The sequence below is a fragment of the Melitaea cinxia genome, chromosome 15 (assembly GCF_905220565.1).
Source record: "Melitaea cinxia chromosome 15, ilMelCinx1.1, whole genome shotgun sequence".
In the NCBI taxonomy this organism is placed as follows: Eukaryota; Metazoa; Arthropoda; class Insecta; order Lepidoptera; family Nymphalidae; genus Melitaea; species Melitaea cinxia.
In genome coordinates this window covers 425,010-447,449 of record NC_059408.1, presented here as the reverse complement: position 1 = coordinate 447,449, position 22,440 = coordinate 425,010, and positions in this window count along the sequence as shown.

The following is a 22,440-nucleotide window of genomic DNA, read 5'->3' as shown; positions in this document are numbered from 1 at the left end:
AAAATCCCACATAATACGAGTCTGGTAATTGAATATTGATCCAATATGAAATGCTTGTGTTTGCTTGCAAACGAAACAAAACCGACTCCAATTACATCGACTAGTAATACAATGTAGGTACACGAAAAATTGTCAAGTAAATACGCATTATTCGCAGGTTCCATCCCCGTACATAGCATACATTTGTCTGGGCGTTTGTGCTTGTGTAGTGTTTTCGGACGCCCGACACAGGATTGAATCCTAGTGAGAGTTGGGGTTGAGTTTATAATAATAATAATAATAATAATAATAATCTTTATTTCGGGACTAGCCCATATAGTGTTAGTAACAATGTTGCTTATAATCTAATGTTAGCACAATTACATTTAAATAATTAAATAATTACATTTTAATAAATTTTGAATTAACAATAACTATAATAATGTTTTTTTTAATAATAATAATAATTTTAAAACAACTAAAATGTACATACCTTTTTTTAAATATTATATTAATGTGAATTATAATTTAATTATTAATTTATTTACCATTTCATTATCATTATTAACAATTTGTAATTAAGGAGTTAATTACTAGTTTAAGCCGCTTATTATAATTTTGTAATAATTTTTATTTTTCAATCATATCATTTATAAAGTTTCAAAGATAGTTATAGTGTATTCAAATATGAACAAACGGAGAGAAAATAACGTTTCAGTAGGGATTCCTATGACATTTTTTACACAGGGAACTCTATAAATTAAAATTATATAATGTAGTCTAGATGTCTCACCAATGTATCATCTCTTAGACAAGTCATTTATCGCCACATTTCGGGCTTGCAATCCCGCAAAATGGGATCCAAAAATCCCGGGATCGAAATAGTAAAACATGTTATGATTTTTAGATTATATATAACGTGTCAAATAAAAATATATTATGCAGATTATAATATGATAAACAAAAGTTTGTAGTTTCAATTAGATTTTATAATACTATTTTCAGAGTGCAGGATTGATCAATTCCGCTTTTCAGTCCCACATAATTGAATGACGCGTGCGATTGCAATCCCTAGCCATAATTTACAATGTTTGCTATTTTGTAACAAATATAATATAATCTTTATAAATATAATATGATTTATAACTATATATAATATTGTTTTTGCAGATAGACATTTAAATTTATTAATCTTAAACTATTTTGATCTTATCGGAACATTAATGTCAGGAACGGATTTACTTGTCACACCATTTCAAAAACAAAAATTTTCCTCATATAAGAGTCATCGATAATAATATCATGTTAACAATAATTTAATAAAGAACATATCCATCTCACTACATAATATCAGAAATAACTGAGAGAAAAACTCTGGCGCTAATTTATAACAGTCACTCGATAGTAGCTGTGTACTATTAATTTATAATGTAATTAATTATCAACTAGATCCAATGAAGTATTAGAAATTGTCTGTCATAATATTCTCCGGTAAATAACTAAATATAATTGTGTTCTTTTACAAACAAAAAACCGACTTAAATACGTGGGACATCGTACATCGTACGGTCGTGGTACATCTCTTCCCGTGGGTGTCGTAAGAGGCGACTAAGAGATAACATAGCTCCACTACTGGCTTTCAAATACACAGGCCAAAGACGGGCAGCAGCGTCTTCGGTGCGACAAAGCTAGCCCTGCGGTCACCAACCCGCCTGCCCAGCGTGGTGACTATGGGCAACACACATGAGTTCACGCCATTTTTGGCGCGAACTTGTTGAGGCCTATGTCTAGCAATAGGCTGAAATGAAAAACGTGGACAAGTAATATACAATACACATCATTAGGCCTAACTCAAAAAATACACGTTCAATCTTATTAAAATTTAAATGAGACAACACGACAGGCACAAGCTTTCGAATAAAGGAAGAACAACACCGTAAACAAATAATAATAACATATGAAAATACAGTCAATGGCATTAGGCCTCATTCATAAACACGAGTAAAGTCGAAGCATAACGTAATATTAATCAATATCTTGCTTTGAGAAAGCAACAATAGAAAGAAGAATAAGATTGCTAATCTCATTATCATTCTATTGTTATAAATGCCAAAGTTCGGATGTTTCTTACTCAATCGCGACAGAACGATTGATCAGATCTGGAAGAAATTCGGGGCAGAAGTAGATCTCTAGGAAATTCCAAGCTCTAGAATAGCATAAGACTACATTTTAGCCAAAGATATTACTTTATTGGATAAATATGTTTGTATTAACAATGATAACAGTTTACTGCAATGTACTTCAAAAACAGAAATATTACACGTACTAATTGTTCCCCGCGGTTACACACACGTTAATTTGAGCCCATAGTCCTCCTCGGTAAATATGCTTATCGAACACGAATAGTATTTTTCAATTCAAGCCAGTAGTTACTGAGTAACAGAAAAGGGAATTATAGCAAAATGTAATAAGGCACTATATAAATTTACGTATAATCTTCTTATATATAAAAATGAATCGCAAAATGTGTTGCTAAGCGCAAAACTCGAGAACGGTTGGACCGATTTCGCTAATTCTTTTTTTAAAATGTTCCTTGAAGTACGAGGATGGTTCTTACGGAGAGAAAAATTCTAAAAAAAAAAAAAAATTTAAATTTCCTGAAAAAGTTTAAAAACAACACTTTTCTATACTCCCATACAAAAGATTTGTGATAATACTTAAAAGTCAATTTGAACTTTAATACCATACGATAAAGTTTGTGTTAGGCGATACGAAGTTCGCCGGGTCAGCTAGTATTTTGATAAAAATATGATCTATTTTAAGGTAAAGCACGTACGGACACTACGCAGTTACTCTTTACAAAATCTAGCGATATACATGTTGTGTGATGTACAGTTTCTGACAAAATCGTAGTGATTCAAGGAAAATACCACGTAGCAACCATCATGAGAACGTAAAGCGAAGTCAGCGCTTTTCAGACATTAAAATCCCTACAAAATATGAGAAAAATTTCAAAGGAATATCGAACATTTTATAAGTTTCATAATATGCTGTGTACCGCCGCGCCGCGACGGAAACGGAAGACCGCAGGATACAGCTTCCCTCCGGAAACCATACTTTTATGTCGAGAATTCTTCGCCTTTTTGAAGATCCCTAGGGTTGACTTTAGGCATAGGGTCACAGTCGACAGATGTGTACTATCCTGTGAAATTCTTTTTTATTACACGAGGATTATGATCAACCTTAAGCCAATTATGATAAGCAAAAGTTTCCTACGTTTAATGCGATTATCATTAATATACCAACTGTCAGATGGTAGGTCAGTAATCACGTAATCAGTTCACGCCGAAATCGAACGACATCTTAGACTTATTATCAATGATTAATTATTTATCGATATGATAAATAGATGATGTTAACATGTTGTTGCGTCGACGTTTTCTTTGTCCTTCATCATGTTTTAGTTGATGACAATATATATTTTAAAATGCATGTACAATATATATATATATATATTTATATATATATATCACTAGGTCGGCAAACAAGCGTACGGCTCACCTGATGGTAAGAGATTACCGTAGCTTATAGACGCCTGCAACACCAGAAGCATCGCAAGCGCGTTGCCGACCCGATCCCCAATGGAGCAACCAGGAGCTCTAGTCACCTTACTCACCAACAGGAACACAACACTGTTTGAGAACAGTATTATTTAGCTGTGATCTTCTGTAAGGTCGAGGTACTACCCCAGTCGGGCTGCTCTATATTTTGAGCAGGAAATTCCTGCTGTGCCCTACCTCAGTTTGCAAAAAATAATAAAATAATATTGTTTAAGGACACAATAAATTGCCCCATGATATAAAAACTTCGGATAGTACCAATGTACATTTATAATTAAAATTAAAATAGTTTGTATATGCAATGTGATGTTTCGATGTGGCGTTCCAGAAACGAATAAGCTATTATTTTATTGACGAGGCGTTGGCGCAGCGGTCATAACACATTTATATTGGCCACATAAATGTTTTTCGTGGTCTGGGCGTTTATGCTTGTGTATTGTGTGTGTTTCGGGACCTTCGGCGCAGGAGTTAATTCTACTGGGGAGGGGGGGGGGGGGGCGTTGAGTGTGAAGCGTTTGTTTACTTATTTAGTACTGTTACTTTCATAGTTAACTATGTAGTAACAACATTATATCGTGTAAAATAACAAGTCTTTAAACTTAAAATCAATAATTAAATACAAATCGGAATACATCTACTCTCGACATCCCCAGTGTAACGAAGTCTAAGGATCCAGAAACACAGACACCACAAAACCACACAGAACTGCCACACAGTCTGAATTGGGATCAAATCACTATCGCAAGAGTTAGAAATACTTCACTTAAAGGTTTGGACAGAATCATACTTCGTTTGTATGAATTCATTTTTAATTTTTAAAAGTTGAATTTATTTACACTTGTACGTTGTCATATCAAAACTTAATTGTGATTATATAATTAATCTTATCTACACGTTTAATCGTGCCTTTTTAAATTAAATTCGAAGACATACATTGTACAATATTACTCAAAAACTAAAATTGCTTAGGAAAATGACACTGGTTTTGGAAAGGTCTCTCAATACGATGAATTATTTTCTAGAAAATAAATTCTCAATTTTGAATTGATTATAAAATAAGTAAAAATATTTGTCTTGTATAATGACTCCGAAAACTTGTTTGCCATATTTTAACCCCATTAACCCTCCCCCCCCTTATAACTTAGGGATATGAAAAATAGATGTTGTGCGATTCTCAGATCCCGAAATGCACACAAAATTTCATAAATATTGATCGAGCCGTTTCGAAGGTGTATTGTAGCTAACATTGTGACACGAGAATTTTATATATAAGATTTGGTATCAGTGATAACAATAAAAAATTCACGTACTGACTAATCGCTCCAATCAGCCCCTGTTCGTGTCTTCGTTGATAACACTTAAAAAAGGAAAAAAAAATACAATGGCTTCCTATCTTAAAAAACAAATTCATCCATCAACGCTTATCACAAATCTGTTAAACAATCAACACAAGCTAAAATAAAACTTATTATAATTAATTAAAGGTGAAAGTTACTTGAAAGCTGTGTTTAAATTATACCTCATTCACATTGGAACCGTCGTTATGCAGTTCATACCGTTGAGTGATATCGTTAAAATTTTAATGAAAAGCTAATATATGCACATAGCTATACAATTAGTTTTCTTAACTTCTCGGTAAAGGATGTTGATCATTTTTTACTTTTTTCCGTATTTGTATAACATCGTTCTTAATTAGTCAACCTATTTGAAATACAATCTTTAAAAAAATACAGTGTATAAAATAACGTATTGTATATACAAACACACAATCTATGCTTAAAAACTAATTAAATAATTGTTTGCTCGCAAAGGAAAAAAATCGACTTCAATTACATCGACAAGTAACGCAACGTAGGTAGACGAAAAAGCAGACATAATGCAGAATCTTGGTTGTTACAGACCCATAGCTCAGAGGATTGTTGTCTGTAATGTTGGTTTACGGACGATGGTTTTACGTGATGACATCATGAATAAACATTGATGGAAAATTGCATACTTTTATGAATTGAATTGAATTATTATCACTGATTTACCTCACACGTGTTCACTAAGCCATGGTAATTATGCCATGACAGTGCAAGACAATAGATATAATTTAAATCACAAAGTATTCATAATAAGTTGAATTGTTAACGGTATCTTAAAATCACTATATAATACTAAACTATACTGATACTATGTATTGTAATTACGAGTCGCCTCTTAAGATTTATATTTACTATCAATAAACGTTAAATTGCTTATGTCAAAAAAATCCTCACATGAGATGATCACTTACATGAGAACATATAACAAACATTTAAAAATACAATTCAATATTTGACAATGAAGTAACACAGTTATTTGAAGACTTTTGGACGTGCAGCGCAGCGGTCATAGGTCATAGCTTATGGCTGTTGCTCCATGTAAAATAAGGATCGGAGCGGAAGAAAGGTCGGAGCACTATGGGTTGACAGATATGGTTCTTACTATGAGTAACGATCGCTATCAGATATGATAACAATCGGGAGCGATAGCTTAACGTGCTCTCCGAGGCACGGTGGGGAGACCCACTAGTACTAACAACCAGACCGAAAATAAATATATCTATAAACACAAATAACCACTCCGAGCGGGAATCAGAACACGTACCACTACACCGAGCGATGAAAAGAGATTACTTGTTATAAAATATTTATTAGTCTAACATAAAGTACAACAATACAAATAACTTATCTCTAGTATAAATGCAAAAGTTCAGTAGTTGTAATTGTGAACGACAACGGTATTATTTCAATAACCATGTCACGGTATTTCTGAAGTTGGTATTGCATCCATCGGTACAATTAGACTTGGCTTAAACCCAAAACATACAAACGGTAAGATGCTTTTTCATTGCCTATCACCGGTATATCAACGATATTGTTACCGATAAAAAACATTAGTATGACATATATTTTATTAATATCGTAATAGAGTTTAGATGTATATATCATTTTTTATTATATCCAAAAAAAAATTAGAAAAACTGTTCATAGAAGCATATACGATAATTATTGTCTTTCTTGTACGTTTATATTGTGACGAATCATACACAGAAAACATTGTTATTACAACGACATATCGTTACCGTTATACTTAATAGTACTTATATATAACAGTAGAGAAAATAAAGATTGATTGATTGAACGATGTTACAATAAAATAAATACTAAAGATACAAAAAGTAGCGATACATTCGATATCGTACAGAAATTTCAGAGTCCAAATATCGGTAGCTTTTATCGGGCACGATACGCCTCAATACTTCACAGCTGCGTCAGCTTATGAAAAGGCGTCCTAATAGGGTTTCGTCAAGCTCATTTGACGTGCCCTTAATATGGGATTATTATTAAAAATGAACTCCGTCACTTTGTTTAAGATGATTAATTGTGGAAACAATTCGTTTCATCTCAATGGGCGTCACGAATAGGCTTTCGTTTCGTTACTCTTCATTAGACAACCTCCTTGCTCAATACTTTTAATTGACAACCAAATTATCAAGTTCTAAATTGTCTTTAAATTATTTTCTTTTGAAAGGCATGATACGATGGAGCCCTTTGTTTGTGTGTGTGTTTTTTTATAATAATAATAATAATAATACTCTTTATTGTACACCATTAAAAGAAACAACAGAGAAAAAAAAAAACATAAAACGAAAGATGTACAAAGGCGGTCTTATCGCTGAAAGAGCGATCTCTTCCAGACAACCTTTGGGTATAGGACACGAAATAGAAACTGCAGTTAGGAAGTAAACAAACGATTGGTGTGCAATTAGAATACTCGAACAAAGTACTAATAGACAATATATAATAATAATAAACATACATAACACATACATATATAAAATACACATATTATATATATATATATACATATATATATATATATATATATATATATATATATATATATATATACATAGTAAATATATGTTTTTTTTTTTCGTATATAGTGTTTATGTTTTCATGTACAATCTGAAGGTAACGGAATAAGTAAATTAGGACACACCAGGAAATATCTCGAGAAGTAAGACCTTACAGAAGATCACAGCTAAATAATACTGTTTTCAAACAGTGTTGTGTTCCTGTGGTGAGTAAGATGACCGGAGCTCCTGAGGGGGATAATAATTAATTTTTTTTTTTTTTTTTATGTCATTAGGTCGGCAAACAAGCGTACGGCTCACCTGATGGTAAGCGATTACCGTAGCTTATAGACACCTGCAACACCAGAAGCATCGCAAGCGCGTTGCCGACCCAATCCCCAATCCCCCCAGGAGCTCTGGTCACCTTACTCACCAACAGGAACACAATACTGCTTGAAAACAGTATTATTTTGCTGTGATCTTCTGTAAGGTCGTGGTACTACCCCAGTCGGGCTGCTCCAAATTTTGAGCAGGAAATTCCTGCTGTGCCCTACCTCAGTTAAAATTTTGTACATTCTTGCATTTTTAAGAGGCAGTGAAAATATTAGAGTAAATAAAAACAAGGGTGCCTTCCCTTCCCCCACCCTCTGGCTTACATCGGAAATTTCGGTTAGAAAATAGAGTATATCTTTAAGTACCCTTTCAGTGGAATTGACATAACATCTTGATAGATGTCAGCGAACCTACAAACCGCGCAGCAGAAAACAGCTAAACTGCGCCAATATGTTAGTCAAATTATTTATTTATTATCCAATCTATTAATATTAATTACTACACAAAGAGACGCTAAGTCTACAACGTTTAGTTTTTGCGATGACTAACACAACCTCGAACGTTATATATCTGTTCTCCATTCAGTCATTACAATAATGATGTAATTGTCGTGTCAATGATATTTCAATTGTGTGTGTCCTTATCCACTGCTTGTAACGATATTAGTGTGTTGCATGGTCAGGCACTTATTAAAAATACCTAATAACAATTCATAATTTACTTTTGTTATTATTTATTATTTAAGATATATAAAAGAAATAATATAAATTACAAATATCAGTACGATGCCACGTTAATTCATTTGAGTTTTATCGGACATCGGTGTTGTCAACGTCATGAGCACACACTCGACATTATTCTAAGTCGTGCTTATTCAAGATAGCTTCAAAAGCACTTTAAAATCGTCTTTTAAAAATTAATTATTACATACAACATTTAAAAATAATAATTTAAATTTTTGTGATTCTATCACCGATTATTGAATTCCGTATTAATGTTCTGCTGAGAAGAACTGCCAAGAAAGTTAAAAGTTACGTTTTTACACAACTTATTATTCGATAAGATGTACATCAACCTTGTAACCTCTATTAGTAGCAGTAATTTAGTAAAACATATTATCGGATGTGGATATTATTAAATTAATAATTAGTACGTTTTAGATAAGTTTTAGCTTTCTTCTTTTACTTTTAACTTTAATTAATAACACTCTACTACTAGAATCAGACTAGCCTGTTAGCGCGGTTTGCAGTGACCTCACTGTCTGCTCCAGGGGTTGGGGATTCGTTTCCCGACTCGAGTCTGGATGTGATGTATCTATTTATTTATGTGTAAGTATATTTTTTCTATATATTTATCGAATTTTTTTTTGTATCTACGTCAGCCGGCTGTTACAACACAAGCATTAAGTTGCTTACCGTAGGAACAGACGACCGCGTGTGTAGCTATCTCTAAAAAAGAGAGTTACCAAACCTGATGAAAATTATTGATTCGATGATTAATATGATACAACAATAATACAAACGAAAAGTAGTGTATTATGAAAGTCATTACTATACAATTTTTTATACTCAGTCGGCAATCAAGCGTACGGCTCACCTGATGGTAAGAGATTACCGTAGCTTATAGACGCCTGCAACACCAGAAGCATCGCAAGTGCGTTGACGTCTAGTAACAAAACACTGCTTTTAAGCAGCTATTATGATCTTCTGTAAAGTCAAGCTACTTCCCCAGTCGACCTGCTCGAGATTTTGAGCAGGATATCTCCTTCTATGCCCTACCTCCGTGAAAATATATTAAATACGTTTTTATTTTATTTGGGAAGTAATCATTCATACAATGTACATATAATATATTTATGTTACGACTCAGTATGGGTGATTTGTCGTTGCTTGATGCTTTATGACCTGTCACCTCCTGTGATTGTCATATTCGAATTTTTATCGAGAAGATAAGCAGATTCGATGGCATACTACGTAATGTCATATTATGTCCGATGTCTTCTTTATAGACAGGGGTCGTCTGTGAGCATTCTTAAATTTCTTTCTTGGAATTTGAAAGTGAAGTATTAAACAAATAATGTATAGTTAATACAACATTCACAAACAATAAAGTCGGTAAACACAGCGTATTCTAATACGCTGAGTACTGGCATAATTAAAGAAAAAAAAAACATTAAACTGAACTAGTACTCAAAAACACACTTTATTTCTATCGGAATTGATATCAATTTCCAGTGTATTAGATCGATAACCGTTCTATTTCAGTTAATTAACGATTGCACTTAATATGGCGTGCACTTGTTCCAGAAATAAAACAGACTTGATAAGCTGTTTTGCACTTTATTGGAATGCTGTAAGATTGCTATTGTCTTGTCTTGTGTGTGTTTTGATGTCAAGTGGTTTGTTAAAGAGAACCAAAGCTTCACGTAATTATCACGTGATGAACACTCGGTCTGAAGAGTTGTTTCTCAATCGTGGTCATTGTCAGTGTGACAAATCTTTTTCTATTCGACAAGCGTGGGACTTGTTTGAAGTTTAATGTTCAAATTTGGATTAGAACAGCTGAGATTTGAGATTTCTCCTGTATTTTTTGTTTATACAACTTGGTCGGTCATCTGATGGGTAACGATTACCGTAGCTTATAGACGTCTGCAGTACCAAAAGCGTTGCAAGAGCGTTGTAGATTTCTAACCCCTAGTGCGTGCGTGCGTGCGAGGGTACGTGCGTGCGTGTGTGTTTTTATGTTTTAGAAAAAATTTAAACCATATCTGCCAACTTTTATTGATGACATGTTGGATTAATCTACATATCTACTCCTTAATAGGGGACAAGATGGCATTTACCACTTACTTCGTCACGCGGTTTCAAACGTGTAATTTCAGATTTCGCGGGAATTTCGGGATAAAAAGTAGCCTAAATAGTAATAGCGGGATGGCGCTGGTTTCAGATGGCTCAGTACCGGGTGCAGTGGCGAGCGTTGGGGGACGCCTACGTCCAGCAGTGGACTTTTCAGGGCTGCTGGATTAATAGATGGATGTGTTAAAGGAACATTAAAATCGGTCACTTAGATTTTGCGTAAAAGAGTAATAAACTCACAACCTTCCTCATTTAATATATTACTGTTTTAGAACGAAGTAGGATTACTTAAAGGCTTCAACGAATCATTGTCAATAAGTTGATTACTTTGAATCGTAAGCAATAAATACAACATCTTCACAATAATAATAAATAATAATCATAACAATATTTATAATTTCACAGTTTTTTTTTTTTTTTTTTTGAGGAGTAGTTGCGGACCTTGTTACCAAATCTTCTCTGCACAATCTACATCCGAGTCAGTGGTAGCTTCATATCATCAAATATAACAAACATTTAAACATTAATTGTAAAATGATAATTCAAAAGTGCTTTTCGAAGTGAAAAAGAAATTTCTGAATGTTGCGTTAAAAATATTACACCTGTGGATAGGCAGGAACTTCTATTAAAAAAAATAGTGTGTGCTTAAGATCACACGACAGAAGTGAAAACTTTATTGGCAACCGCAATCAAGCAATAACGCAATAAGTCCCGAGTTCACACGATCGAACCTATCACCGTTCAGCAACAAAGAGCAGCTGTTTGTATCTTTCTCGCTCGGGTACACTCGGCGGACCCGAGTTCACCCGATCGAGCCTACACGGTTTCACCTCAGAGCGTGATGGATCAGCCTAACTTACTACCTACTAAAAGAAGTGTTCACTTCAAAATAGAAGTAATAAAAATGTGTGCTTTATTCAATGAATTAAGTTTTATTCAAAGTAATAGTTGAAGGCAGCGCAGTCGACGGCGGAGCTCGTCGACTTTGTAATATATTCATGAAATATTGAAATGTTTTAATGCATAGAAACTCTCTTATAACACAGAAATTCGTTTAATATTGAAGCTGTACTAATATTAAAATGCTAAATAGCTTGTTTTATGTCTTTGTTTACGTATATAATATTTAAATTAATTTTTGATATTATTTATATGATTAAACGCCTCACTTTCAATCACCTCAATTAGGATGAAGTCCGGTCCTGTTTACAAGGTTCGACAAAACACTAAATAAACACAAAAATCAAGAAAATTTAGGTTCTAAGCTAGTCTAGACTAAAAGTCATAAGTTAAAAGTACATTTAAACGCTTATGAAGAGCAATCCTCTCTTTAAGAGCCATTTCACAAAAATCGGTAACAATCCGCGAAATTGTAATATTTTGACGTCGTTAATCTCAGTGTTGGATGCAATAATGTAATTTATATTCTTGAAATATAATAGAGCAACCTTTGTTGTAGTCCATAGTCAGATCAGAATTTTGATTTATATTATGTGTATAAAATTATTAACCTTTTCATCAGCCTCCTCCCTGGGTAAACGGTCGCAATGTATACTTTGAAGTCCTACTTTTCAATAACCTCTACGTTGAAACCATTTTAAAAAAATATCATAATATGTGGAATATAATTTTGTTGTCCACTATCATAGATTTTTATTCCATTTGTATCTCTTTTAAACGATAAAAAAAATTTAAAGTTACGAATATTTTCCAAATAAGTACAATTTTAAAAGCGATATTTCTCTTAGAAAACTAAGAAATTTTAACGAACTATCTTCATCAAAGTAAACTTACATCATTAAGGAATACAAAAAAAAATAATTAAAAGATGTAATTATTTTTAATACATTTTATATTAAATAATAAAAAGATAGTATATATTGCCACGCATCAAGCCCGGTAAATCAGTCGAGCGCTAGCGCTCTTAGAGGTAAGGTCCACGCCAAATTCTGCGCAGCCGTCTCTTTCGCTCACACGCGCCAAGCGCCTGTTGTTATAGCGGATAAAACGCATTTGATACTTTCATAATAAAATATAAATAAAATAAACATATTACGAAAATGACTGTAAAATAATATAATGATAATTTCTGTAAACAAATGTATAATTTAATTTTCTTTTCTCACACTATCAATACAAATAGGCATTTCAATCTGTTTGTCTTGTTATTTGTTAATTAATATGTTTGTCGGTGTCGATGTCATTAAATGCTATTTTATTCATATCGTAAATATTAGATTCATTCGTAAACTGAAAAAACTAAATCAATTTAAAAAAATTGTTTCATAAAATTGATTTTTTTAATTTTATTTTAAATTTATTGACTGTTGTTATATAACATACTTGAAATTTTTGACAAATTAATTATGTAAAAAACATTTTATACCATAGTTACAATTTTTATTATACATCAGAAAATGATCACGATGGTCTTTTGGTTGTCACACTATACGTACTAGCACAAAGATCGCGCGGCTCGTACGACTCGCGCGATGCGACCAAATTTACCTAAACTTGCAGAGCGTAAAATTGTGAAATGGCTCTTAAATATTTAAATTTAGCGTTTTGTAGTATCATTATCAGATTATATGGAAAAATAATCAACTTTAAAAAATATGGTGGCTGATGTAAACGGATAATAATAATAAATATAATTAATAATGTAAGAGTTGGTAAAAATAAACATAAATTGTCGTTTCTTTATTTTCAGGTGAGAGTGTCTATAGATATAAGTGATTTCAATCATTAAAACCTATACAGTCCACTGCTGGACTTAGGCCTCCACAAGTTTACGCCAAAAATAACGTGAACTCATGTGTTTTGCCCATAGTCACCACGCTGGGCAGGCGGGTTGGTGACCGCAGTACTGGCTTTGTCGCACCGAAGACGCTGCTGCCCGTCTTCGGCCTGTGTATTTTCTTACATTGTAAATTAAAATTTAACGAAATACAAACCTTTATTTTCAGAGCAACGCAATTAGTTTATTTTAAGGAAATATCTTATATCCTCTTAACTGTGAACATTTTACAAAATTCGCTTCTCGCAAAATAGTTACCCTTTTCGTATAAATAATTTAAAATCATCAAAAATGTATTTGGTTTTCTGAAGGTGATGGAAATAGTGATGTGTTCTCACGTCCGTCCGTTGATCAGCAAATATCCGAGTCTGTTTGCGCAGGACGGAATCGAACCCCGCTCCTGAATATTTCATTAACGGTCACATTTGTTACGGGTAGGGTTATCGCACACTTACGACTTAGTCAAATTTTAATTTCTTTTTGTGTATTTTTTATTACAATAAATAAATTAATAGTAAATAAAAAAAATAATGTACTTGTTTAAGACATTTAAACACTAAATTTCACAAAAAAAAACTAAATTAAAAAAAAACATTATTTTCGAAACAAGTTTTATTTTTTTCATGTCCTTTCTCTAAGGTTGTCTTAAAAGATCGCTCTTTAGCGATAAGGCCACCTTTTGTACATTTTCTTGCATATTTCTATGTATACGTATTGTTTCTGTTGTACAATATAGAGTATTGCTATTTGTGTTAAGGGTGCGAGAGCCCTAAAACGAGGATACAAAGAATGTTAAGATCGCCATTCTCCTGAAGGGCTCGTGCGGTGGCCCCGCGTTGCCCTCCGTAACCCTCACGAAATTGATTTATCCCTGCACTTTGAATACCTTCAAAAAGTGTTTTTATTCCATCGTATTTGGATTAAGGGCTTTTTCTGGATTGTTTATGTTATTTTATGTCGTATGCGATCTTGTCTTATTGTTAGAATTGGGTTTAGTTATAAAAAGTAATTAATTTTAGAGTCGGTCCTGCTAGCCTAGAATAACAATTGGATATTGTTTTGATTTGATCTGAATTTAATGAATTACCGTACAATGATGGTCGACTTTCGACTTTCAATTAAAAAAGTAGTTTCTTAAACGTAATTGAAATTTTACTAAATATACATATACCTATTATAACTTTTACTAAAGTGACCAACAAATCAGATTTTTTTTTCAAAAATTTTTGAACTAATTTGTAGTATCAGTAATATATAGTGATTAATATACATAAATAAACATAATAATACTCACCCTTGTGTGTCCTTGCCTGATTTAAAAAGGATCGCCATGTCTGAAGTTATTCATACAATCAAAAAAAAGAAGTACACAAAATCTAAATCAAAAATAACTTTCAAATAGGCTTCAAAAGCGCCTTCGATTCGCCACCTTACAAATTAAAATTTTAATTGTCGTTATAAGTGTAGCTATCACCGATTCGTGTGTAGATTCTGCAGAGACGATTCGACAAGAAACTCCGCCGTTACTCTTTCAAAAAAAAAAAAAAAAAAATTAATCCTAATACAAAATTGGGGTGAAATATTTTGTATGAAATGTAGGTAGGCAGGTACTCTAAGTATTATACGACTGGATTAAAAACATAACATACACTGCCAAATTTCATTAAAAATGAACCAGTAACATTAAAAAAAATTACATTAGATAGTATTTTTAATTTGACTTAATCAGGCTTGGCAGCATACACTACTTACGAGTGTATAGTTGAGTTATAGATGACGATGCGTTGGCGCAACGGTCACAGCACTGGTAGCTGTTGTAGCGGTTGCAGGTTCGATCCTCGCACATGACAAACATTTGTATTGGCCACACAGTTGTAAACCGTGGTCTGGGTATTTTTGTTGACCTTGTGGGCCTCCCCGCCCTGCCTCGGAGAGTACGTTATGCCGTCGATCCCGGTTGTATCATGTACACCTGATAGCGATCGTTACTCATAGCAGGGAATATATCCGTCAACCCGCATTGGAGCAGCATGATGGATTAAGCTCTGGTCCTTCGCCTACATGGGGAAAGAGGCCTATGCCCAGCAATGGGATATTAGAGGCTGAAGAACTACAGACGCGGGTGTAGCAACACGTGTTGCCTAGTATACTTTTACAAAGATAAAACACCCATCATTAGTTAAAGAAATGAATTACACTGTAATCGCTCTGAAATTACGGACCATTGTATATTATGTTTTAACAACAAAAACGTGCCAAATAAGAATACGTATAATTTTTTTTTCGCAAATTTCGTAATAATTTACGCATTTCCGCAAATTCCCTAATATAGGGGGAGGAAAATAGAGGCTCGTTAGAAACAATAAAATATATCTCGGGCCTAATGAGCTTTCGGGCGATGAGGGGGGAGGTCGAGGGGGTGGCTGATTGTAGGGTTTTAATAAATTCTGAGAAACAGACCGACAGGCGATAATGACTACTGAGCCACGATTGTTACCTTCCACTACGTACTATGAATATTCACATAAAAAAATTTAACATTTGATACACTGTTAATTTATTTTTTTAATTTTATTGTTCATAATCTGATGAGATAGCTCAACCTTACAAGTGATCACAGCCAAATATTATTGCTCTCCATGAGTGTTGCGTTAGTCAGAGCTCCTGTGGTGAGTTGCGTTGACAGCAAGAATAGAAGTCGGCAACGCGCTTGTGTCGCTTCTGAATACCGAACATTATTTATTTATACTTTATTGTACACCACAACTACATTTCAAATATTAAATATATTAAAGACATTACACAGACAGACACTATTTAGCCATTTCTTCCAGACAACCCACAGACGTCCATAGTCTAAGGTAACCCTTACCATCTGGGCGACTGTACGATCATTTCTTATCCATTTTTATACTATAGAAGTATAAAAAATATACTACAGTAATAATAATAATAAGATTTATTTATTTTCTCACCACAATATTGCTAACAGGACATTAGATAGGTACACAATAACATGAGCACTAATATTGTGGGAGACTGGTGCCTAAGATAGGCTCGAGGCCTGTGTTTCAGGACACCAGAAAGTGCTCAGGTTATGTTAGTTTAAATGAAAGCAAAAACATTGAGATTAATGGTATAATTATATCCTCGTTACGAAAATCGATAAAGCTGCAATTTTAAATAAAATATAGTTATAATTTATTAACTCCACCATAAATGGTTATCTCTCATTTCGATTTATTGTCTGCTTGTATTTATCAAAATAACTCGTGAACATTGTTTTTTATTTTTAATTACCAATATGGCGGTATGGGAATCGAATATCGAGAATGATTTATTGATATACTTATCGCTATTTTACATAAATTTTGATTTTTTTTCTTCGTATTCACGTCTTTATAAAACAACGATTTTAAAGTTTTCCTAATTTTAATCGTTTTGTTTACATCATTGTAAATATTGATAAAATTAGTAATTTTCCTGTTAATTACATGAGAAAATAAAGTCGACATTGAGCATTTATACCTTACTAGCTGACCCCACAAACGTTGTTTGCCATGTTATTAACCCCCTTAATCCCCCCCTTATGACTTAGAGGTATGAAAAATAGATGTTGGCCGATTTTCAGACCTACCCGATATGCACACAAAATTTTATAAAAATCGGTCCAGCCGTTTCGGAGTAGTATTGTTATGACTAAATTTACAATAGCAATTAATAAAAATAATCAAACTATTACTTGTGGCTTAGTATGCAGTCGACAACCTTTCTGGTAAAGTGCTAAAATTTAGCTTTTAGAAACCGATCGTGGGTTAGGTTCCTACTCGAACCACGTATTTGTAATATACAAATACTTATTTCTAGTTTAATGTACGAGTACGTTATACAATCGATTCCAAGTGTAATAAGCACACCTCATCAGACATTTCAACCCTTTTAAACGATAGCTATTGTTGAAAAGTTATTCAACAACCCGCTGTGGAGAACCTTAGCGCTTCAGGTCAGGTCAATAGTTATTAATTTAAACTCCATGATGATGATCCAATAAAGGATCGAAACGTCGCATGAATTTGCAATTAGTGGTTTGATTGGCACCTTATGTCCACTTTCCTGCGAACCGTCAAAGAATACTTATAACAAATGGACACAACGATAAATAATTAATTTAAACATTTGAAACAAACTGTGATCCTATAATATAATGTACAAAAACGAAAGTGACAAAGTGGAACAAACCGGAAATTCATTATAATTTTCGTCCACGTAGATATTTTTTCCTACATAGATAGCTCAATACGTTTGAAGGTCTGATTATTCCTTTGACAATATTGCAAGTAATTACAGGACTGGCCCCAATTCGTCGCCGCAGCCTGTAATCCAGGGGTGGGCGGGAGAGAGGTTTCTTTGATTTTTTTTCGTGGGTTTTTCCTTATTTCTATTTATTAATTTACAATTATGGAAAGAAAATGAGATTGTAAATTGAAGTGGAAATCGAGAGCTACGATTCAAGTTAACACGCAATAGGAACGTGATACGTTTCATAATAATATAAGAGAAGTTGTTTGTATCTGTTATGACAATTATAACAATGATAAACGTTGTTAACTTGACGGTCTCTACCAGGGTTTGAACCCTGTACATAGATCGGGTGACTAGAAACACACAACACACTAACGGGAACGTTCAGGTCACGATAAATATGAATGAATTAACGAAATGAATACTGCTATTTTTTTATTATTATTATTTATTTTTTTATTTATAATAATATAACTCTATCTACTATCTTTTGTACACAAATAATATTAAATTTAACAAATTTGATTGATTGAGTGGTGTACTCATATGAACTGGTCTTGCAAGAGTGACTGTTGCCTGTTCTTTTCAGCAGAATCAACATTACGAATCGAAGCTAGCTTCACATTAGCTACAAATAGATAGTTACTCTGTGAAATGACGGTTCGAAAATGCTTTTTAATCTTACTTGTTAAAGACATCTTTCGTATTGTAATTAATTAAAACTTACTTGTAAAGTTAGCAACTCTTGTTTATATTTTTTCAGATGAGGTGATTTAAAAAAATGTTTTTTTTTTTTTGTTTTAAATTTAAATGATAGGAATTTCAATGGCAAGGAAGCGGGTAGAGTTTATAACAAAATTCATGCATTTTATTAGTATTTAGCGACACGAAACGTTCCAATTAGGAGTTTATATCTCCCTCCCAGCGCTGAACACGACACTCGTTACCGTTGAATTTACTTTTATAACGTAACTCTAGACCTCGTAAAAATATATACAGCAAATATACATGCGACCCTGTTTTATTTTTAATAAACGCTTTGCTCCCTCGCGTAGCAACTTGGAAACTGCTGCTGAAACCTTAAAACTTAATATATACGTTGACAATAATTGTTCACTACTGGGTTACAGTAACAGCCTTTAGAATATCTATTTAGTACATAGAAATGATTGCCGAAGTCTAGGTATTTATATTTTCCTAGATCCAAAATATATTATTAACTTTTCCGTAGTAATTTTATTATTAAGTGATACAACATCTACGGGTTTTTAGTTGCTCGTGCCTTTTTTGTATTTTATGCATGTTTTTGCTCATTCGCGTGTGTTTTGTCGCTTTTCAGACCAGCAGTCATAATACTACTTTGAATGCTTACGTGTTTGCTATATGTTATTGTCTAGGTATATATGTTTATGGACATTGATATGTAATTTGACTAGGGTTTTAATTTTTAACTGTAAAAAATATCTACAATTTTAATAAACGCCAGTTACGAATTTCGACTTAGGAATCTTTTTTGCACAGATAATAGAGTATAGCATCTGCAGCCACAGATAATATATGAATACTATTATAACTTTCTTTTGTTATAATTAAAACAACAATGGCTGCTACAATGCTATACAAATCTTTTTTTTTTACAACTACTTCGGCAAACAACCGTAGCCTACAGACGTCTGCAACACCAGAATCCCTCTGTTCACCTTAGTATTCATATTTCGAGCAGGATGTTCCCTGTTGCCCTCTCTAAGTATAAAGTTAACCTTTAATTTAAGTGATTAATATTGTAAATTTGAAATTTAGTGGTATTGTAGAAATATGTAAATATTGTTTTAAGTAATGACTTGTTTGCCATTAATAAAAAATAAGTAACCGAAATCATATTTATGGTCTCATTTATATGTTTCATTTTTGACCTCATGATATTAATATCAACAAATTGAAGATGTTTCTCGTTTGTAACGGATTTTACCTGACCGTGTGTACGGATGGTGATGTACCGAATGTGAGATATTTAGAGTACCCGGTCCTAAGAGCTCACGTCAAGTAATCTCGTTTATTTAATAAAATACCTAAGTTCGCTTCCGGGTCGCGTGAATAATTTAAGATGGCGGTCTCGGCGAGATCGTAAGCCGCTTTTCTTGGATATTTTTGGACTGGTGAAACCGGTAATAAGGAAATTGGGTCTTACCGTGAGTTTTCATGAAAATTCAGGATTTTTTGTATCATATACTTTTGTATAGCATAGTTGTTTTTCATGTAGATTTGGAGTTACTCAAACATGACAAAAATAAAACTTGTAACACCAATATTATAACCACTTAACAAATAAGTAGTTATAAATCATCTTTTGAACAAATATAAAAAGTATATGAAAATTAGTTTATTTTTCTGACAGTATCAATTCTACGGATACAAACGTACACTAAATATAAAACAACACCCTTTTTGTGGGGGCTAAAGTATACAAATACGACACACATTTTCTATTTAAAGAAGAAAAGGTAAATATTTCATATATGCTTCACGTGGTTAAGTGGCTTGACAAGTTGATGTACATTTATTACGGCTAGTGGTCGCCTAGTGCTTGAAATTTGACAAAATTAATTTAAATTATAAGTTTGAACATTAAACAAAGGAGTGTGCGTGTGTGTGTCAAATACATGGTAGTGTGTGTAATGTTTTTTATTGATTTAATGTATTTTTTATGAATGTGTGGCGTATCCGATCGCGCACGTAAAACACCGTACGTGTATCCGAACGCAACGCGGAAGTGGGTGGTCTCTATGACATGTCCGGGATTTTTCGACTCTCTCTCGTGCCGCTTCCGAACACGCAATTAAGGCAAAATATTTTGTGGTTTAAATAAATAATTTAAAAAATGTATCAGGATTCAACACTCCTCTATATAAACTATGTGTGCGAAATTTCATACTCCTCCGTCCGCGCAATTTTCGTAAAAAGGCTTACAAAGTTTTTGTTTCACGTATTAATATATATATATAGATAAACTAATAAAAGGAAAAATATTTACGAAATTATATTTCATTTTCTTTTCCTCGTATTATTTGTAAACACACAAAAAAAACATAAATATAATATTTTATTCCGATTATTTCTAATCAAGAGTAAGATTATTTTCATAATAACGGTATCAATAAATTGATATTAGAGATAAATGATTATATTTGCTCGCAAACGAAAAAAAACCGACCTCAATTACATCGACAAGTAATACAACGTAGAGAGACGTAAATACGCGTTATCAAAGATTACTCAAAAAGTTGTTATCAGATCTCGATGAAATTTAAATATGAACACACGATAAACATCAGCTTTCGATTAAATTAAAAAAATATCAAAATCCGTACACCCACTAAAAAGTTATGCGGTATAATACAACGTCGGTCGGCGAAAAAAGAGTCAAGTAAAAACGCATTATTAGATATAACTCGGAAAGTAGTTGTTAGATCTCAAATAAATTTAAGTGGAACCAAACGACACACACCACCTTTAGATTAAAAAAAGAACAGTCGACATCGGTCTACCCGGTCAGAACAATTGTTCTGAAATAACTTACATTAAAAAAAAGCATTCGAATTGAGGAACCTCCTCCTTTTTTGGAAGTCGGTTAAATACTAGTTATACGCCGAGGTTTCCTCCTTTGAGCATGAAGTTTTAACGCTAATTGAGATAAACTGCTTAGTCAGACATTTTTATAATTCCACAGTTTTTCTCATTTACAGACTAATTAACGCGATAAGATTTTTTTTTTAAATAAGATTTACTTAGATAACTCTTTCTAAGAAAGAAACGCCATTTACCATATTAGCGATACGTAGTTATAAATACTCGCACCAATTCTAAGCTGTGTACTGAATCTTAGACCAGATTTAAAGTTCCAATCCAATTTTTTTTTAATAACATATCAAAAATCGACCGTGCCAGCGGGGATCGAACCTGCATCTCCGGCTGCCCGCGTAGGTGCTCTAGCCAATTAAGCTATGGAACGATGTGATATTAAAAAATGTTTAGAATTCCCTAATGTGTGGGTAACATAAAAATAAAAATCGTACAAATTAGAAATCGAAGACGACAACTGTAACCAATCTTATGCAGCATGTGTGACGCCGGAAAAAATCTTACAAATCAACAGACCGATAAACGAATATTCTAGAAATAATTGTTTTGCCTTCTATGTACCACGAATGTTGTATACGTACAAACATTAGTTAAAATATTACCATACACAAATACAAAGAGAATAAATATTTTTGCTTGACGTGATTACTGAACAAATCATGTTTACTCAACTAAACAAATAATAGATTTTGAGAAATATATCTTCAATACGGTAAACAATTCTAATTGTAAGTAATTTTTGGCGACAGTCCTTCAGTATTTCATTCAATGTCTGATCAAGGAGATTTTCTTCTAACAATATAATATATAGGTTTTCAGATTGAGTCACTTTGAAATATCTTAACGAATGATAAAAATATAATTTAATAAAAATACGTGTATTTCTATGAAGAATAAAGGTCTTTTTTATACAAGTAAGTCGGCAAACAAGTGCACGGCTCAACTAATAATAAGCGATTACCGTAGCATATAACCTGCAACACTAGAACCCTACCCCTAGCTCAAACGGCGTCTGGTCACCTCACTCACCGT